This window comes from Gigantopelta aegis, chromosome 3, assembly GCF_016097555.1.
Source record: "Gigantopelta aegis isolate Gae_Host chromosome 3, Gae_host_genome, whole genome shotgun sequence".
Taxonomy (NCBI): Eukaryota; Metazoa; Mollusca; class Gastropoda; order Neomphalida; family Peltospiridae; genus Gigantopelta; species Gigantopelta aegis.
Window position 1 is genome coordinate 68,728,846 of NC_054701.1, and position 19,822 is coordinate 68,748,667.

The 19,822-nt window shown below is 40.2% G+C and overlaps 1 protein-coding gene across 2 annotated transcripts in view; it reads right to left on the reverse strand.

Moving 5' to 3' along the window:
* LOC121368969 (cartilage matrix protein-like) overlaps positions 1 to 19,822 on the reverse strand; it is a 106,187-nt gene that overhangs the window by 44,955 nt on the left and 41,410 nt on the right. The window lies entirely within an intron of this gene.

A 19,822-nucleotide genomic window follows, 5' to 3' on the forward strand; every position in this document is an offset into this window, starting at 1 on the left:
CTCGGTGGCGTCGTGGTTAGGCCATCGGTCAACAGGCTGGTAGGTACTGGGTTCGGATCCCAGTCGAGGCATGGGATTTTTAATCCAGATACCGACTCCAAACCGTGAGTGAGTGCTCCGCAAGTTTCAAATGGGTAGGTATAAACCACTTGCACCGACCAGTTCAACTGGTTCAACAAAGGCCATGGTTTGTGCTATTCTGCCTGTGGGAAGCGCAAATAAAAGATCCCTTGCTGCTAATAGGAAAGAGTAGCCCATGAAGTGGCGACAGCGGGTTTCCTCTCAAAATCTGTGTGGTCCTTAACCATATGTCTGACGCCATATAACCGTAAATGAAATGTGTTGAGTGCGTCGTTAAATAAAACATGTCTTTCTTTCTTTCCTTGAAACATACGATATCAACGAACGTAAGAACGTAACCCCATGAATAATCAAATCAAGCTCCCAAAATACCTCAACACTTTATGGAACAGTAACTCCATTCAGCTGTAATAAATTGATGTCACGCACGAATTAGACTTTTTCAGCCAAGGCACAAGCTTCTATTGCGTACAACCCTCATCAGATACACCAACAAAATCCAATAATCTCGTGTAATAGCTGAAATGTACTCTATGTCTAAAAAAGGTGTTCGGGATGAGTCAAATTCTTTTAGTTTTAACCAAAATAATGATCGGTATTTGTAACAGGAATCTGAAGCACATTAGTATGTACCAAGCATTTGGCCTGAATCCAAATATGTTTAGGGATGGTGGTGAAGGAGGCATATGGGAGGATGTTTCTAAATGAGAGTATGATAGTCTTAATAAATGTTTTAAATAATGTGTACTGCAATACGGCCTATGTGGAGGATTATTAAGTTGATGCTGTAAATAATGATGATGATGATAATGATAATGATGATAATGATGATGCCATAAACATACGGGCTCCTATATGTGTAGGAGGTGAATAACAGGGTAGGGGGAAAACTGGGTGGGTTTTTTAGCCCGAAGTAAACGAAAATGCCCGAATCTAGATAACTACGTTTATTCATATTTGAAATAATGGTGAAAAAGTTCCAAGCCTGCTTATTTTGCGCGAACGTCTCCATCGATTTTGCCCGAATCCGAAGATTTGACCCAGAAATGGGTGCGAGGGCAATTGAGCTCCCTGACCCCCTCCCCCCCCCGTCTAGAACGTCATATGTTTGTGTTTTAGGCCGAAACGTTTTAGGCACACTGTTATGAGAACGCAATTCCCTCGTTGATAAAAAAAAAAAAAATCTTCATCGCTTTCTCCGTCCATATATTTAATAGGTCCTTCCGCCCATCCTTACTTTTCGTTTATTTTTTGGATTTGCCCACTTAAGGTTCAAACAAGCTGTCCTAAGCACACAATTATATCTCTAAGGTACACAGAGCAAGAGTCAAAGGTTAGTTTTTAGACAGATACAGGTGTTAACCTTACACCTTCCTAATTCCCATTGAGTCATTAACACTCACAATATGTTGAGCCGGTATTGGAATGCGATCCCAGGACGCGGCAGCCTTAATACTGGTGGTTTAATCACTACGTCAGAGTTTTTAAAAGAAGAAGTTTGTTTTATTTAACGACACCACTGAGAGCACATTGTTTAAAGAATAACTGGCTATAGCATGTCAAACGTTTGACATGTAATCTTCAATGGAAACGCGCTACATTGTTCCAGTGGCCAGCAAAATAATCTTGTAAATACACTTCCCAACAACCATATCAGCACGTACCACGGCTTTTAATATATCAATCATGTGACTTTGCTTGGGACTGGGTGGAAAATGCACTAAAAAGACCCTTCGACTGTTATTTTAACATTTGCTAACAGAATCAGCGTTCAAATGTGTGCTAAGCTGTATTATATTATTACATCTATCAATTACTCACTTATCAGGTTACTCATTACATGCAAGCGAACCATGAAATATTCAAAGGGCGGCCCGATACATCTGTATAGACACCAAGTGAATGAGAACGATCATTACAGTAATGCAGCGATCCGTGAAATCGTGTACGAAAATTGGTTGATCTTCAGGGTACCATCTTCAATATGAGATAACAAAGTCGGCATTGTGGGTAGTCTTTACAAAAGAGTTACGGAAGCCGGTTTGTGCCATACAAAAAACCCGTTACGTTTACATCGTAATTATGACATACAATGTGGTTTTGAAAGCCATCGGTGTTATGGCTGGTACGTAGGGGCTCCGTATCCCGGTAAAGGCCCCCACCACCGGCCTCGGTGATATCGTGGTTAAGCCATCGGACATAAGACTGGTAGGTACAGGGTTCGCAGCTCGGTACCGGCTCCCACCTAGAACGAGTTTTTAACGACTCAGTGGGTAGGTGTAAGACCACTACACCCTCTTTTCTCTCACTAACAACTAACCCATTGTCCTGGACAGACAGTCCAGATAGCTGAGGTGTGTGACCATGACAGCGTGCTTGAACCTTAGTTGGATATAAAAACAAAAATAAATTGAAATGAAATGAAATAAAGCCTTCCACCCAGAATGGAACCAGGTGCGTGTGCATGAGATTGTGCAGGGGAGGGGGAAGGGTCTAAATTGAAAAGCGAAGTATGTAAGGGTGGAGAGAGGAGTCGGGGAAATACATTTAAAAAAATAAATTTTGCTTAAAATAAAGGCTTCCACCCAGATTGAGCCTCAACGATGCAGTGTGGAGAAGAAGTAACCAGTAACCAAGCGCGTGTACAGGATTGTGCTGGGGAGGGCTCTAAACTGGTAAGCGAACACTGTAAGAGTGGAGAGAGGGATCGGGTTATCCTCTGCCGGAAAAGGGGCGAGACGTAGTAGCCCAGTGGTAAAGCGCTCGTTTTATGTGCGGTCGGTTTGGGATCGATCCCCGTCGGTGGGCCTATTGGGCTATTTCTCGCTCCAGCCAGTGCACCACGACTGGTACATCAAAGGCCGTGGTACGTACTATCCTGTCTATGGGATGGTACATATAAAAAAATCCCTTGCTGCTAATCGAAAAGAGTAGCCCATGAAGTGGCGACAGCGGGTTTCCTCCCTCAATATATGTGTGGTCCTTAACCATATGCCCGACGCCATATAACCGTAAATAAAATGTGTTGAGTGCGTCGTTAAATAAAACATTTCCTTCCTTCCTTTTTCTGCCGGAAAATACGTTAAAAAAGAGTCTTTGCTTGGGGCAGGGATGGATGAGTGACCCCCTAAATCACCTCTCCACGCGCGCCTGCATTCATCCCTGAATCCCTGCCCTGTACAAATAGCTGAGATATGTGACCAGAACAGCGTGCTTGAACCTTAATTGGATGCAAACATAACATATGGCTTATTGTTTTTGGTTTTTTATAACGATGAAAACTATACGCAATGATTACTTATTATGTAAATACGACATAGCTAATTATAAAGTAGCTGTCACGTAATTACAATAGTCTATTTTCACTGCGTGTCACAGTTTGGCTTCCGTATGGCCTAACAGAAATTCTGGAAACGAAACTAGCACAATGAATCTTTCATTTCGTTACAAAAGACTGTTACGAACTCAAAAGGTTGGTGTGCGCTATTTTTATGCACACATTTGATTACATTTCTTGGATACATATTGCATTATGGTCTTGATAATAATACTTTTTAAAAATCTCACAACAACTATTCGCTTGTGCTACTTTCGTTTCGGTATTTGTATAAGGAAGGAAATGTTTTATTTAACGACGCACTCAACACATTTTATTTACGGTTATATGGCGTCGGACATATGGTTAAGGACCACACAGATATTAAGAGAGGAAACCCGCTGTCGGCACTTCATGGGCTACTCTTTTCGATTAGCAGCAATGGATCTTTTATATGCGCCATCACAAAGACAGGATAACACATACCACGGCCTTTGATACACCAGTCGTGGTGCACTGGATTGAGCGAGAAATAGCCCAATGATCCCATACCGACCACGCATCAAGCGAACGCTTTACTACTGGGCTACGTTCCTCCCCCTCGGTATTTGTATAAATAACTAATGCAGTTTTAAAGTTTTAGAGCACTGCTGGGATTTTGACAGAGGGAAAAGGAGGAAAGAAGGTGCGATATGATTTTGCAATGATGCATAGTATAGAGTGAAAGTATTTGTTTTTAATAAAACTATAAACACCACTCCATCCACTGGCGTAGCCGAGATTTTATATTTGGTGGAGGGGCAACCCACACTATGCATGTATGTATGATTTTATAAAATTTAATACAGTAAAAAAAAAGAAGTTTTTTTTTTTTTGGGGGGGGGGGGGGGGGGGCATGGATCCTCCTTGCTACGCCACTGAGCACACCCTACCCCACCCTACTTGAATCTTCGCTTATATTTACACATAATGTTATTTCTTAATATAACTCAACACAGGCGCCAAAACTATATTGGTATCATTGAAAATCCCTTCTATTGAGGTAATAATAATAACGTACGTGAATCGTATGAATTTGTATTGCACAATAGAATATCCGTAATGGAATTTAAAGTAATCTATTAGGTGTAGGTCCACATCTCGTTAACCAAAGGTCGCGATTTGTATAGCCCTGCGTGTGGGAAAGAGACGGTATACAAGTATTGTAGTTGCTAATCCATACGAGTAGTGGCCGAGAGTGTCTAAACCCAGGCGCGGGACGTAGCCCAGTGGTAAAGCGCGCTGTCGGACTAGGATCGATCCCCGTCGGTGGGCCCATTGGGCTATTTCTCGTTCCAGCCAGTGCACCACGACTGGTATATCAAAGGCCGTGGTATGTGCTATCCTGTTTGTGGGATGGTGCATATAAAATATCTCTTGCTACTTGTGACGAAACATGCTCTTAAATTTGTTTCGCCTGTGACGATTTTAATTGTGTTAGAGGGCCGTGTGCAGTTCATTGCACGTAGACCAGGTGGGCAACTTGTTACGTAATACTTCGCGCGATCAGGCATTCCAATATGCACTTAGTCCAGCTGTGGAGGCCATGTGGCGAGTAGTTACGTAATACCTCTGCGAGTGCGGTTTCGACGACCGTGATTTTGGCGACCAAGGCGTCAGTAAGTCTGACGATCAGAGAAATTATACCGACTCTGGGAGAGGTGGAATATCAGATGATAGGGGGAGGTACCGCCTTGTACCGCAGGCAATATTCTGATTTATAATAAATAGCTAGTTTTTAGAGATATCGAGAGAACCAAAAGGAACGCTTCCCGGGAACGTAGTCCGTTAGGACTGGTAAATATTTTATTTCTGCTCTGTGTATAACCTTGATGTGATTGATGTGACTTTTAATATTTTAATACTGTATTATACCAATATTCTTTAGACAGTGTCTTCGGTCATCTGACGAAGTAAATCGTAGTCTTACTGTTCTATATTTTATACGAGTATTTGGTAATATAAACCTTAGCCAGTCATCCTAGAAGACCTAGGTAAACTGTAGGTTATTGTCTTTATTGTGATAGGTACCAGTATTAATTCTGTGTTACAAGGTTACTGAATGAGTAGTTAGGGTTAATTAAAAATTAACCAGTTAGGAATAGAGTGGTAATTCCTTTATTAATTAACTTCTCCTAGAAGCGTTTCTCAATTATCACACGTGTGGGTGTTGTGTCACGGTGAAGTGATTCGCATATTGTGTAACTAGACACCTAGAGATTAACTAATTAAGTGATCAGTTCTGGGTTGTTATTATTGTTGTTATTAATTAACTACTACGGCTGTACATTTGTCAGCGTAGGTTAATACAGATTCCAAAGTGTATTGTGTTTTGTTGTGTTTCTAATGAGCTAAACGTGCTATAATAATATATACTTTATATAAGATCGTATCTCTGATCATACCTAGACGAGCCATACTAGGGTTTAACCGCCTGTTACAGAGAGATCTAATAGATATACAGTTAGGAGAGATATTTTGATAATCGTGTTTTATTCAGTTACGGGTATTATAGAATCCCCGTGACACTTCTAATGGAAAAATGTAGCGGGTTTCTTCTCTATGACTGTGTCAAAATGACCATATGTTTGACATCCAATACCGATGATTAATAAATCAATGTGCACTAGTGGTGTCGTTAAACAACACAACCTTTTTTTTCTAAACCCTGATTACATAGGCCTATTAAAAATACTATAAGACCCATCTCAACCAATGCCCCGTGGTATGTACTGTCCTGTCTGTGGGTGTGTGCATAAAACATATTATGTTCTGCTAATGGAAAAAAGACAACGGGTTTTCTGTCAAGACTACGTGTTGAAAATTATCAAAGATTTGACATCCAACCTTTTATAGATTTATCCCGGTAATAATGGATTGTTACACCATCTGCTACGTGTATATATAAATTACCCTATACCACAGTTGTTTTAAAAGACACTGCCTTGCTTCTCGTCATATATGACTTGTTTAAAGGGACATACCCTAGTTTCAACCCGCGAACATTAACACTAAGTTTAGTTAGTCTACAAACCTGTAACACATTTGGATAAAGGTACAATTGAGTGAAACACGAGTCTGTGACTTTAAAATGGTGAGGGGCGAGACGTAGCCCAGTGGTAAAGCGCTCGCTTGATGCGCGGTCGGTTTGGGATCGATTCCCGTCGGTGGGCCCATTGGGCTATTTCTCGCTCCAGCCAGTGCACCACGACTGGTACATCAAAGGCCGTGGTATTTGCTATCCTGTCTATGGGATGGTGCATATAAAAGATCCCTTGCTGCCAATCGAAAAGAGTAGCCCATGAAGTGGCGACAGCGGGTTTCCTCCTTCAATATATGTGTGGTCTGACGCCATATAACCGTAAATAAAATGTGTTGAGTGCGTCGTTAAATAAAAACATTTGAAATGGTGAAATACTCTCTAAAATAGACCAAAACTCGACTCCATAACTGTTACTTCTCAGACGCACGTGCGTTTTTAAAACTATGAGAAATGCATTTTGTAAAAACACCAGGATGACCAAAACCATTTCTAATGTACAGAAATGGATAATCTAAACAATAAAATCTAAGTAAAGTATGATTTCAGTTATCAAAAAGGGCTCCGATAGTAAGCAAAATATGCCTTAGTGTTTAAAAACTAGGGTATGTCCCTTTAATAATACAGAAATATTTAGTTATATTTTCGTTACTCTGGTCCCGAATGATCCATATATATCCCAGTCCCAGTTCTAATAAAAGTCACCCGATCATTTTTGGTTTCACAGTCGGATTTTAACTCAGGATACAATGTACACGGAATACAGCTTTTGTACAGATTAATTTCAATCAATATTTGATTATTCGATAGGTATGCCCATAAATCAACGGAAAGCTACCAAATTAAAAAAGCTAAGTATTTGTAGTTGGCCATTTAACATTTAAAATATGTTTTAAGAAATCGAAGTGGACTTTCTCAATAGGATCTGCTTTTGTTAAAGCCCCATATCTCATAACGTAAATATACTTCCTTCCCTGTTCACTTTATCTCCCATACAAATATAAACCCCAAGGTTAAACAAAAATCATATCAAAGAGCAGCTTAAAGAAAACTTTAAAAAGCAATGTTCTTCTTTATAAAATATGAAAAATAGTATGTGTAAAATGCAGTATGTCGTTTTTATCGCATGCTTTACAAGTGTGAAGTTCAGTCAGTACAAAACTATCACTGCCAATTCATCAAAATGCTCCACAAACACTTATCTTTCAAAGCACTGCGTTATCGGCACAATAGTCCCAATCAATTGATTCAAATATAGACGAGCCATCTACAACTGGAAATATGCATTACGTACGAGGGCGTATATATTTGTTCTTCCACGTTACATCAGCTGAGAACTTTATACAATTTACATCTGGCGAATTTATATTAGCGAGAAAAGATGAATAAATATAATATACTCTTCAAAAGAAGAAACGCAAAACCACATTGTCGTAACATTTGGAGAATTGATTTAATTATTGAATGGTGAGTCCGATAATTACCAAATGTTGCAGGATTGTTCACAATTCACTCTAGTCCATTGTGAGTAAGTGATAGGACACACCACCAAGGTCAAGGTCATCTGGAGTCAATACCGGGTGTGGCCTCCGCGTGTGTTGACAACTGCTTGGCACCGCCTGCCCATTGAAGCAACCAGAGTACGGATGAGGTCCCGGGGGATGGTGGCCCACTCGGCCTGCAAGACTGCTGCCAGCTCGGGCAGGGTCTGGGGCTGTGGTTGTCGCTGTCGGAGGCGTCGGTCCAACTCGTCCCATAGATGCTCAATTGGGTTCAAATCCGGTGATATCGATGGCCAAGGAAGGACATTAATGTTGTTGTTCTGTAGGAAAGCCGTTGTGAGACGTGCTGTGTGAGGCCTGGCGTTGTCATGTTGGAACACTGCGTTGGCGTTGGCCATAACTGGAACGATGTGTGGCCGGAGGATCTGGTCAATGTAGCCCTGTGCATTCAGGTTGCCCTGCACGTGGACCAGGTCAGTTCTGCCAGTGTGTGAGATGGCTGCCCACACCATGACACTACCCCCGCCGAATCTGTCCACTTCCTGCACGCAGTTTGCCGCATAACGTTCACCACGACGCCTATACACGCGACATCTTCCATCATGACGTCGGAACAGAAATCGGGACTCGTCACTGAACCACACCTGTCTCCATCGCAGTTGAGGCCATTGTCGATGAATCTGGCACCACTGCAGTCGGAGTCGACGGTGTTGTGGTGTTAAGATGACACCTCGAACTGGACGTCTGGCACGAATTCCTACCTCACGTAGGCGGTTCCGTACGGTCTGGTCGGATATCCTGCGCAAACCTGGTATTGCTGCGGCTGTGGAGGTGGCAGTAGTCAAAGGTGGCGTACCCGGATGTAGCGGTCCTGCCCGGGGGTAGTGACCCGTGGTCGACCGGATCTAGGGAGGTCACGTGTTGATCCATGTTGCTGGTAACGGTCCCACAGTCTGGAGATGGTACTTGGGGACACATGGAATGCCCTGGCAACGGCCGTTCTGGATTCGCCTGCGTCTAGTCGGCCGATGGCATTGTTTCTCTGCGGTTCACGGAGACGTGGCATGTCCTGGATTGTCAACTGTCGGCCAGATACAGAGGCCAGGCAAGCGAACACCCTGCACTTTTATACTGTCGGTGTTCATGTTGCACGTGCAGACAACGCACGTGCAGTGGTGACATGGTTTGCACGTGGCTGCGTTTTTGCGAATATTCACATTTTGGAACTTTATTGTACAGTAGATGCGTTTTATCGAATGTAACCGTGGGAATGTGTTTGGGACATGCAATGACCTTATATTCACAAAGCATGAACCGGTAGGAAACATAAAATCGGAGTTATAACCCATTTGTACCCTTTTGCGTTTCTTTTTTTGAAGAGTATATTATATCTTGACATGCCTATTAAAAGCCACCACCCACGCTAGCAGTTCGTGGCCAATTTTGAAGGATACGAAACTATAAAAATTAAAATCCAGCACATGTTTACTAGTAATCGACGGCTATTAGCACTGTTAGGATTAGTTTTTTCTGTTGGAAGTGGGCGTCCATGTATAACTGCATGGAGTACAGAACCCAGTCAGGGAAAGGTTAATGCAGTGGGTGGTAGACATGACTCCACGATTTCATTGTATCAGATGTCATGGCTTCTCTTGGTTTCGCCTGGTCGCGCCATTGGCAAACATGCGTCAAACATGACAATTAACAATATTGCTTCTTAATATAGACTTAATAATAGAATACCATTTCACGCCTTTTTGACATTTGGTTTGTAGAGACTGGTTAACATAAAAAGGAGAAGAAAAAAAAAGCCATCTAATAAGGTATTTGTTTCTCGATCAATGACATCAGTGAAACAAATAATTAAGTTGCATAATTTCGGAATTCTTCTAACAATTTATAAACATAACTGCAGTGATGTTTCATATAGACCCCCCCCCCCCCCCCCCTCCACACACACACACATTAAAGCTTTATAACGTAGACTTTCAGTTAATTCGACATCATTTACCACACGTAGAATATCTTCACAAATGCAGCAAGAGACAAGTCGCTGCGTGAGAAATGCATGTTTCGTACTTAATAGACCATGAGGAAATACACCCTGAGTAAATATTGTTCAACCCATGTTAAGAAAGCGCAGTCAGTACACACATGCGTATGCATACGCATCATGTATTAAGTAATTGTCATAATGTACTTGTAGACGTCAAATCTGTCTTGATCAGTTTCTATACGTTGCATATTATTAACTTGACATGTAGCAATTATCCTCCACATTTAGCGTTGCGTTGCATGAATAACCATGACGACTAAGCATGCTCATGTTACCGGTACTTGAGTACATATCGGGAGTGTATAAAGGTTGTCTCGTCAAACACTACTACCAGTATTAGTTCCCCACCCCATCTTTCTGTCCCTTCCTCTCTCTCTCTCTCTCTCTCTCTCTCTCTCTCTCTCTCTCTCTCTCTCTCTCTCTCTCTCTCTCTCTCTCTCTCTCTCTCTCAATCTATCTTCCTCCTTTCCTCTCTTAACTATCTATGTCCTTTCTCTCTCCCCATCATGTATGTCACTATGTGTCAGTATCTCTATCAAGCACACATGCACGCGCGCACGAGATCAAGCAACCGGCAATAATTTTAAGTGAGATAATAAATCTATATTTCTCATTCACAGAAAATCAAACGTTAGTGCAATATAATATAACACTAGATGCAGCTATACTTATACTTTGTACCACGATGGAACACTAGTTCTGGTTCATACTAATTATATGCAAAGGTGTGACCAATTCGCAGCACAGAGCACTGTAGACATGAGCAATGCTCCACGAAGGCTGTGACATGTGCTATCGTATTGAAAAGTGCTTATCGGATATCAGTTGTTATTGATCGTTACGAGTATCACATAAATCCGCATTAGACCACATCTTTAAAACCTGACCCAATAATAGCTCCACATGGAGTGGTTCAGATGTATCACATATATTTATTGTATACAGTAGTGGTGTGCTTTTCATAACAGAGGTGAAACATTAACAAACAGTTTATGTTTGTCTTCTAGACAGTAGAAGTACCGGTCCATAACTGCAAGTTTGTCACAAAACTATCCTCCTCCTCATCATCATCATCACCACCATCATCATCATCATCACCACCATCATCTTCATCAACATCACCATCCTCCTCCTCCTCCTCCTCATCGCCACCACCACCATCATCACCATCACCACCACCATCACCATCATCATAAACGTCATCATTATATCTGGGTCTGTTTTTTTACCCATCAGCCCATCAGGAACACAACCTTTAAGAGCAAATGTCTGAAGTAGAACTAATTTGTAAAGACAAAAAAGCTGTAAAAGTACAACACTGGGTCAAAAATGATTTACAAAAAAAGAGAGTTCCACACGGAACAAAAAAGAAAAAAAAGAAAAAAGAAGAAAAAAAGAAGATACCCATATATGAAATGACCCATTATCAACATCACTACCACCAAGGGGCGGGACATAGCTCAGTGGTACAGAGCTCGCCTGATGCGCGATCGTTCTAGGATCGATTCCTGTCGGTGGGCCCATTGGGCTATTTCTCGTCCCAGCCAGTGCTCCACAACAGGTGTAACAAAGACCTTGGTATATACTATCCTGGCTGTGGGATGGTCCATATAAAAGTGGCGAAAGCGGGTTTCCTCTCTCATATCTGTGTGGTCCTTAACCACATGTCCGACGCCATACAACCGTACATAAAATGTGTTGAGTGCGTCGTTAAATAAAACATGTCCTTCTTTCCTTCACCACCATCACCACCACCACCACCATAATTATAACACCATTTTGAACCTGTGATAAATATATTATATATTATACTACAAGTTCAACTACCTCTATTAAAATATATTACGACCAGACAGTGGCACGTATTTTCATCAACCAACATATAGATACCATAGATCATGACCCACATACGGCAAGAAGAAAATATGTTGCCGTCACGACACATCGGACCGTTTAGATCTATCGCAGGTCTCGTCTACAAAAACATAGTTGTCTTTGTAACAGGCACTTACCGATCTTGTTGTAATCGTATGTCTATCGAAATGAACCAGGTTGACCTTGGATAAACCTGTTGGAACGCTAATGCACCAAATGATTGCCATGGTGCCAGCCTCTATTACATAGACGGGATCGTAATGGTCGTGTCGCCACCAGTTGTAGTTTAAATCTATGCAGATAAAAGCTTGATGAGTAAGAAATGAAATGTCCTGGACGGAGGAGCCGGCCCAGGCCGACATTTGAAACCGTGACAGGCGTGCGCTACAACAGCTTTTTTCTGAATGTGCACGTTAAACCCTGACCTGACCTGATCTGATCTGATCTGACCTGACCAGGAATGAAAAAAACTATTGAAATAATTGAGGTACTATTCAAATAAATAAAGTAACATTTTGTGTTTGCAATAAAGTATTTAATTTACCACCTTCACCTCGCTTGCTTTGTTGTGATCCTTTTCGATCCTTTTCATTTGCTAAGAGTCTAACATTATTCTTATTTTAATATACAAATAATAACAAAATACAGTGGTATATCTAGTTATTCATATATTTATAAATTATATACACAGCTATACCTATCAAAATAACAAGTTATTGTTATTTTCCAACATTTTAATGTTAATCTATAGTAAAACAAGGTCCAAATGTATTTAATAAATTTTTTGTTTTGTGTTTTGTGATACATTAATAAAGTGCACTATCAGTTTTACTATAATGCTAATACATCGAATTAGCAACACTAATTTACCTTTGTTGACATGTTATGTGTGCACACTTGTACATGCATATCAATTTACAAGCAGAACAGACAAATATGAAGGGTCCATCATAAACAGGTGGCTATTGGACAAATGCCATTCGCAGAAAGTTCATCTGTAGATATTTTGAACGACAAGAGAACCTTGAGCCGATCAAGATAAAAAGCAAAACACAGTCTCAGAAGGAGTAACATGATAGCGTACGTCGAAACAATCTGCTTCATAATCTAGATATTCCATTCATGTCATAACTGTGTCTCCTGTGCCCAACGTAACACACGGCGCGGGCTAATCAAACATGTCAGTAACAGTTTGGTCTGTCTGCAGATAAAAACCAGAGATAACTATTGGTGTCAGGAAGTCACGACAGGAGGTCGTAAAGATCACATTATAAAAGTAAAATGTTTTAGTGTTCATGAGTATTATGGTTACCGTAACAAGTCAAAACCTTTTTCTTTCCTCCGACACGCAAGAATAAGCTCGTTACATCTCCTGCAGTGTTTGCATTACACAAATTTCTACTTATAAATATTAAACCACCATGATGCCAACCGCAGAAGACCCAAACGGAGCACTGGAACATTTGACCTAATGCTTGGAAAGGAAAACACAACGACGTTGCTTGTTCAGCACGGCGAGCAGCCGAGTTTGCTGGGGTCATGATAATAGCTGTCATGATAAATCGGCGGGAGCGCGTTCTTTTGAATAATTGTTAGGACACACCCCTCTCCTGGACAATTCGTACAGCAATTTCCTCTTGGATATTCTCCCCGGTAGGCACTTTAAATCATGCACGTTTGGACATGAAGGACAGCGTGTATCAGTTCATTTGATGCATCAGTACGTTTGATACATCAACACTGATAAAAGTAGAATAATACACAGCCAGAACAAACTTAAAAGTTTGTCTTGTTTAACGACATAACTAGAGGACATTGACTTATTCATCAAAACATTTGCTCATTGTTACACGTAGTCAGCGGAAACCCGCTACATTTTCCAATTAGCAGCAAATGCTCTTCTATATACATTTCCCCCCTCAGACAGCACAGCACATACAACGATCTTTAATATACCAATCGTGAGACACTAGTTGGGGCGAGAAGTACCAATAAGAAAATAGGTCCTCCAAGGTAATTCATTCCTTCGACTCAAACATATCAGGCGAGCGTTCTACAAACGGAGCAAGATCTCACCCACTTAAAATAGACAGGAACACAGTGCTCACAATCTCACCGCCCATAAAACATCAATTCTTGAATAGCCTTACAATGAACACTATTAAACTCACCACCCATAAAACATCAGTTCTTGAATAACCTTACAATGAACAATATTAAACTCATCACCCATAAAACATCAGTTCTTGAATAGCCTTACACTATCAATATTAAACTCACCACCTATAAAACATCAATTTTTGAATAGCCTTACACTATCAATATTAAACTGACCACCCATAAAACATCAATTTTTGAATAGCCTTACACTATCAAATTTAAACTCACCACCCATAAAACACCAGTTCTTGAATAGCCTTACACTATCAATATTAAACTCACCACCCATAAAACATCAATTCTTGAATAGCCTTACGCTATCAATATTAAACTCACCACCCATAAAACACCAGTTCTTGAATAGCCTTACACTATCAATATTAAACTCACCACCCATAAAACACCAATTCTTGAATAGCATACAATGAACAAGATTAAACTCACCACCCATAAAAATCAATTCATGAATAGCATACAATGAACAAGATTAAACTCACCACCAATAAAAATCAATTCATGAATAGCATACAATGAACAAGATTAAACTCACCATCCTCTCCATGAAAACGTAATCTTGTTCATTGTATGCTATTCAAGAATTGATGTTTTATGGGTGGTGAGTTTAATCTTGTTCATTGTATGCTATTCAAGAATTGATGTTTTATGGGTGGTGAGTTTAATCTTGTTCACTGTATGCTATTCAAGAATTGATGTTTTATGGGTGGTGAGTTTAATCTTGTTCACTGTATGCTATTCAAGAATTGATGTTTTATGGGTGGTGAGTTTAATCTTGTTCACTGTATGCTATTCAAGAATTGATGTTTTATGGGTGGTGAGTTTAATCTTGTTCACTGTATGCTATTCAAGAATTGATGTTTTATGGGTGGTGAGTTTAATCTTGTTCACTGTATGCTATTCAAGAATTGATGTTTTATTGATGGTCAATTGCAAGACCCCGGCCCTTTAGATAACCAAAATCCCAATGCCCAAAATCCCACCACTCATAAAACATTAATTCTTGAACAGCCATACAATGAACAAGCTTATGTTCTCAGGGAGGCGTCCAGTATATTATCACGATACATCTACACTAGTAATGCAAGTATTGTTTTACTCACACTGATAATGGAAGAGCTGCAACATTCCCTGAACTTAACACTATAGGCTTTCAGAAGTAACGAGCACGCGCATATCTGCTTTCTTATATTTCGCGCCTTGCAGATATAAGCAGACGTATCGTGCACATATCTCGTGCAGTAGACGTTTTGAGCAGACGGATATCTTGATAAACGCTTTACATTATAAATTATGTTGACAAGACTAATAGGTGCAGTAATGGATGCTGGTGTTCAAAAGAAAGGAATGCTATGTTCAGTGACGCCTCCAACAGTGTCTAGTCACTGGTTAGTCATCGGACATATGATATTCGCTAAACATTGTCAAGAGAATGAAAGGAACTCGCCTACACCACGCGAAGGAACGTTTTACTTAGCGACACTCTCAACACATGTTAAATACGGTTATATGGCGTCGAAAGTTTACTTGTTAAATTATAGAATGCAGGACATAGCATTTCACGACATCTCATTTAAAAAATGGAAAGACACATACCCCAAAATCCATCTAGAATTTACGTAAACTAAGTTAAACTAAATATTTGTCCAGCCTAGACTTTTTAAAAACTCCAACAAAAAAAACCCTCGTCATTAAACTCACACGTAAAGGTAATGATACTGTGTATTTGATGCGCCAATGATATTCGTCATTAAACTCGCACGTAAAGGTAACGATACTGTGTATTTGATGCGCCAATGATATTCGTCATTAAACTCGCACGTAAAGGTAATGATACTGTGTATTTAATGCGCCAATGATATTCGTCATTAATTAATGAAATTAGGGGCGGAACGTAGCCCAGTGGTAAAGTGCTCACTAAATGCGCGGTCAGTCAAGACTCGATCCCCGTCGGTGGGCCTATTTCTTGTTCCAGCCAGTGCACCACAATTGGTATACCAAAGGCTGTGGTATGTGTTATCCTGCCTGTGAGATAGTGCATATAAAATATCCCTTGCTACTAATGGAAAAATGTGGTGGGTTTTCTCTCTAAGACTATATGTGACAATTACCAAATGTGGTGTCGTTAAACAAAATAAACTAACATTTTAGGTCATTTAGGTTGAAAGCTTTGCTCATTGTGAATAATTCATTTAATTCACCAGTTTGACAAATTACTGAGGTATATATATATATATTGTCGTCGGGTGGACATTAAAGTGACGAGCAACGTTCCTAACACTTTCACCAGCAGCAAGTCTACCAATGGCCTCATGGCGTTGGTTTTCAGACATTGATGGAGTCCCATGGCAATTTTCACACAATTTTCTTTCGTTTCACATTAGATACAAGTCTGCCAGTTGAAAATCAAGGCTTATGCTTAATCATTGCACATGATTTTCATGTTATGTGCGCACACGACATTTTCAGACTGCACGAGCAAAGACAGGAAGTGGAAAACTTTCCAGAAAAAACAGGTTGACAATCAAACAGTATGCTGGATTAAACACGGTGATTACTTGCATTTCTTTCGAAATTGCAAAATGTATACATTATGATCAAAAATGCAATACTGCATAATGTCACGCATGGTATTGTTCTATTTTGATGAAAGTGGGTCTAAGCAACCCATAAATGAATTAAAATCCACTGTCATTGACACTGTCGACTAGTTCTAATAGCGAAAACATGCTTACATTTGCACGTAAATTAGGGCGAAAGCGAAAGGTCTGCTAAGTGTCCATAACTTGCTTTTTCACAAAGCGCTTCATTTGCACGCTTTGCATGTGTATTCCATGTTCCCAATGCTGAACTTCCGTATAATTGGAGCTTGCGTTCGTGTACGGTGCACACTCCAAATTCGACAATGGTACGACGTCAACTGACTATCGAAGATCGAGGAAGGGCTATTGCTTGGCTTCAGGATGGCAATACGCAAAGAAATGTTGCTCTGAGACTTGGTGTCAGTCAGAGTGTCGTTGGCCGACTGTGGCAACGGTACCAAGCAACGAATTCTGTTCGAAATCGTCCACGTTCGGGAAGACCCCGAAGCACTACAAATAGAGGACCGCTACATCACCAATATGGCTCTACGTCAACGCACAACCACTGCACGCCGATTACGTGACAATCTGCGGACTGCGACTGGAACTCGAGTGTCTGATCAAACCATACGCAATCGTCTATGTGGTGGATGGCAATCTGAATGGAATCCGCTATCTGAATGAGATTATCCGGCCGTTGGTTCTCCCAGGCCTTCAGCAGATTGGCGGCGGGGCAGTTCTGCAGGATGACAATGCCAGACCCCACAGCGCCAGGGTGGTAACGGACTTTCTCAGACAACAAGGTATCGCCAGGATGGATTGGCCAGCATATTCGCCTGACTTGGCCCCAATAGAGTCGCCTGGGACGAATTAGGCAGGAGAGTTCGGGATAACCATGCCCCTCCGGCCAACCTTCATGATCTGGGTCAACTTCTTATGGCAGAGTGGCAGGCCATTCCCCAAGAGTTCTTCAGACGTCTGATCAACAGCATGAGGCAACGATGTGTCGAGTGTATTCGCGCCAGGGGTGGATTCACACACTATTAAACGAATGTTCTAATGAGTAAAATCCATGTTTGACAACCTTCAACTTTGACAGCATGTCATGTGACTTTCTTGTATACAGTGACGTTTATTTATTGTTTTTTTGTAAATATGGAACAATAAATAAAAATGTTGGTGTAGTTTACATCATCAATCTAATACACTCTGAAACTTATTTGGTTATAAATTTTTGACCCTTAAATTCTTTTGAGTAGTATATATATATATATATATATATATATATATATATATATATATATATATATATATATAAAAATCAGTGTATACACAATGCCGTGTATACGAATATTATACATCGTAAAAAAAAAAATCCATTTAGACAGTGTTACATATATCAACAGATGTCATGATCAGTTTACTTGTAGAATGCATAAAGTTCTATTTTAGGACATCTAGTTTTTAGAACATTTTCACAAGAGCATGTCTTTGAACCTACCTAGAAAATCTGAAACAGCAAACACCTCCTCAGTGTTAACTTGTTTCCGCCGTATCTGACTGCTGAACAAGACTGAGTCATATATACTTGACGCAGATCAAGTGGGGGATAATGGGGGTGCCCACCCGATGACCTTCGAAGTACACCCAAAATTAATTTATTAACGGATGGATACAATAAGTTAATTTCTTTATAAAAGGAAATACATAATAATGGGCGTTTCTAGGGATGCATGTTAGTATACCTGGACTATTTTAGCTGCCCTTTTTATAGTTGAGTCCCTACAATCGCCCCTGCCCGTACACCCACAAGTAAACACACACATGAATATTCGTAGTGTCGTCATATGATAAGTTAAATTGAACTAACTGAATAAATGATGTTTTGCTACATCGTCTGCTATCTGTTTCAGACAAGAACGTCACCACCTGATAAATAAACACAATATTTACAAACACGTAGGCAGAAAGTACCCAGTGTATGTATGTATGTATCTCTCTCTCTCTCTCTCTCTCTCTCTCTCTCTCTCTCTCTCTCTCTCTCTCTCTCTCTCTCTCTCTCTCTCTCTCTCTCTCTCTCTCTCTCTCTCTCTCTCTCTGTGTGTGTGTGTGTGTGTGTGTGTGTGTGTGTGTGGAGTTAACGTTGTTGATGGAGTGGTATCAAAATACGCCTACATTCAGAAAGCCGTTTGTTTCGCAAAACGTGGTGAAACTATTTTGACTGATTCCTGAACTGGTCATTCGGTTTAATGTGTAGCGTAAAAACCAGTCTGGCAAACTTTAGCGACAAACGGCTGGATGAACCTAGATAAAGACAGTAAATGACACAATGTGTATCGTTGTGTCAAACATCAAGTGATATTAATTCATTATATGAACCCTTGTTTTACTTCTAAGTTAAACATTTTGCTGATTATGCCGCGGTGAGAGTGTAAAGGAAAGTCATAGAAAAAGAAGCCATCACATGAGAAATGTGTGTGAGTTTTACATGCTGTTTTAGCAATATTATTTGTTAATGAGTATATAAATATGTACATAAAAAGCTAAAACAATATTCACAACTCAGTAGAGTATAATGCAATGCAATGCAATGCAATGCAATACAATACAATACAATACAATACTATACACTACAATACGATACAGTACAATAAAGTACAGTACAACACAGCACAGCACAAAATAGAAAACAGCACAACATAACACAAGACAAGACAATACAAAAAACGTGAAACTAAAACAAATACAACTAATATAGTTTTAATACAAAACAGGATGCTGTATGCGATAACTGTCTAACAGGTTTGATTTTGGCGCCATGCAGCAGCTGACGTCTGCTTATAGCTTTGTCCTTGACATTGGTGGCGTTCTTCTGGAAAGGTAGGTTAGGTTGAAATAAAAGGCACTCAGTAGGTTTTTTTTTTGTTTATTGTTTTTGTATTTCGTTGAACAAAACATGTCAATAAGAATCGGAGGTGGGTGAAGAGTATGTCTATGCCCAACATTTGTTGATAATTTTTGTTAATAAAAGTATACTGCGAGAAATATGGAAAAAAGATTATGCTAAGGGCATGTCATAGAACTGACTAAATACTCATCGGATACAGTCTTGTACAGAGATAGGAGTTTGATCTGCTGATTTGATTACAATTTTTT